The sequence below is a fragment of the Gadus chalcogrammus genome, chromosome 8, assembly GCF_026213295.1.
Source record: "Gadus chalcogrammus isolate NIFS_2021 chromosome 8, NIFS_Gcha_1.0, whole genome shotgun sequence".
Lineage (NCBI taxonomy): Eukaryota > Metazoa > Chordata > Actinopteri > Gadiformes > Gadidae > Gadus > Gadus chalcogrammus.
This window is the reverse complement of record NC_079419.1, coordinates 3,175,048-3,178,053: the sequence shown is the minus strand read 5'-3', so window position 1 is coordinate 3,178,053 and position 3,006 is coordinate 3,175,048.

Sequence of the window (3,006 nt, the reverse complement as noted above, 5' to 3'; positions counted from 1 at the left end):
TTGAACGGTGAACTCTTTACGCCTAGCAGCTATAAAAAGTAAAACAATGTTTTCTCACAATCAAATACTCATCAATCCTAAAAGTTATGGGCATGTACACGATGTCTGTGTCAAGAAAATATGTGTTTGCTGTACGGTGTTTGCAGATGCATTGATTTAAAAGTACAACTTATTACCCAAATAATTTACCAGGAATGTGTTGCTAGGTAGATGAGAGGAGAAAAGTGTATGCGCGAGGTGCACAAGCAACATTATGCATGCGCCCTTAAAATAGCATCTGAACAACGCGCCACTGACTTTAAACCAGGTGTTTCCTGGTTTATGGCGCAAGTGGTTTCTGAAACTGCAAGATAGCACCAGGGAACGTTTGCGCCAGAACACGCCTCCTCCTTTCGCCGAGCCGCCCCTTGGGGCGCAAGATCATTCCCTAATTTACCGAAGCGTGGCGCAGGAGGGAAAAGAACACTCTGCGCCAGTTGAAAACTAGCAACAACACATGCGACAGTGATTAAGTCAAATGCGCAGGATGCAAGATAGGGCCCATAGTCTATGTTTTGCTGAAACGTTTTCACAGTTTCTCCTGTGCAGGCAAGTGTCAACCTGACGTATGAAACTTCGAGGTCGTGCCTATACCTCATTTTTGGTTCAGGCAGGATCACACAGTTTATACACGAGAACTATACATTTGGTTTTGAATATAGCTTACACTACCTCCGGAGGAGGAATGACAACTGTTGTCTACATGCAGGCACCTGAATGGAAAATCTGATCCAAGTGTAGACCGTATTTTTACTTTGTTGACATGCACTTTCCTTCTTTAAAGGTCTAGAAGTGAAGCGCTTCAAGGGAGCTGTGGTTTAGCTTATCGTGCAATTTTTTTGCTGCAATACCACAGCATTTCACTTCAGACTCACACTTTGAGACTGTTCCTGGTCGCTTGATAGAGCCACAGCCAAAGAACCCACGGCTTACCTCTGACGTTCGAAGAACCCTTAAATCATCCCTGATTAAATCATCAAGCTAACACAACCAACATGAACAGAGTATCTACACAACTTCAAGGGCTTTAAAATATAAACAAGGCACCAAAAGACAGATACCAACTGTGATATTGTTTTGAAAGTGAAATATTCAATGTGGATGGGTGTGTCTGAATTAGGATGGAACACAACATAGCCTAAATGGAAGCCTCAATTTCCGCCTAAATTAAAGTCCCATTTTAGAGTGAATACCACCTAGTGCATTATCAGATGGAAGCCCTGTATCCATATAGGGCCACAGTCCAACGTCTAATGAGTAGGCTACCTGGGTCAAGATTTGTTGCCAATAAAGTGGAGTAGAGCCAAGATAGAGAGGTCTTATTAGAGGTAGGTTTAGGCAGAGTCCCGAAATAAAAAACATAAATCCAATGTAATCCAATTTAAAAAAGGACAATAGAAACAAGACGAGACAGTATATATATCATGCGACCAAACCATCGCAATTGCACTGTACGGCCACAAGATGGAGATAAAGACAGTGTGTTCTTAGAAAAGCAATGTTGGCCTACCTATTTTCTATCTATCTTATCTACTAAAAATGAATTGAAACACCCTGGGAGGATTTATGTGATCCAAAACTACTTTGATGACAACATCAAAGGTAACTTTCTTGTTGTAACTCGAAAGAGCACCACCCACCCGCTGTTATTGTGAACAGCCATTACAAGGTAATTTCCAAATCGACCTTGTCGGCCGTCGCATGGACGGTGGGTGTGTGGAGCTCTGCCTGGAGAGTGGTTCATGTTTAGTTCGTGAGGGTTAAGCTTCACGTGTGGCGCATCTTATAAACAACATCGCTCATTGTGACCAAAGATGTACTAATAAGAAGATACGCCACTCGGCTGAATATGTGAAGCCAACAACACCGGTGGTGCCAATGAGCGTAGGCAGTTGAGGAATGAGAGTCCATCGGGTTATATTTGTCAGATTTTGGTGAATTTCTAATAATAATCAAAACACTAGGCTACTCATTAGACATGAGCAATGATGACTTTTTTGCGAGATTGTGAAGTTCATGTGATAACTAAGGTGAGAAATACGTATCTTAGATGCAACATATTCTTGATTTATTACAAATGAATGTTTTAAAGAGCTTGAGGGGTATCACTGAATGATGCTGTCAGCTGTTCGTCCCGATAGCTTCAGTGCTTGTGGAAATTGCCTCTAAAAAGGGCGTTCGTATCTTATTTGTATTGGCCATTCATTATGCAATCACAATAACCTATAGATTCTGTTACTATCCAAGCGGCAGTGAACAGCCCATGACCAGCTTAATAGACTGATATAATTATATAGCATGTAGATCATCCATTCAATCCCATGAATTCAGCAGCGTCTAGCCAGTCTGCCCCCAGGGCCAAAGCATGGTACTGCAGTCTTTTTCCTGTCACCTAACGGTCAACAGGACTGGCATGGCTCTTTATTCGCTCATACCAGTGATGTCAGCTGTACCCTAATTATCGTGATTGTTCGATATTTTCAGTATTAGTATTTGTAATCAGTCTATCTCCTTTTTAAAATATGGTTTATGGCTTTGCCGTTCTCCTCAAGTTATTTCTTAGCCAGTCAGGCTTGTTGTGATCATGATGAACTTGACTCAAGAGCAAAGTTTCCATTTAGATGGCTGCATCTAAATGGAACAGGCTACAACTCATGTTGTAATAGCAAAGTAGGCTTTTGTACAGGTAAACATCTTCCATCGAGGAAGATAAGGGACCAGACGAGGTTTACCTTTGGTTTCCCCCTTCACATCAGAAAGCCCATACAATTGCCACGCTGGCAATTATATGGTATGTATATATGTATTATGATATGTATAAATTAGTCATTTCCAGATAACTACAACAATCCCCCTCAATTACGCAGAAACGAAAGGTGTATTTCCGTAATCGCCTCTGAACGTATTTGCGCGTTTTAACCACAAGATGGCGACATCACGATACCTCAGGCCGCACACTCAGACGGT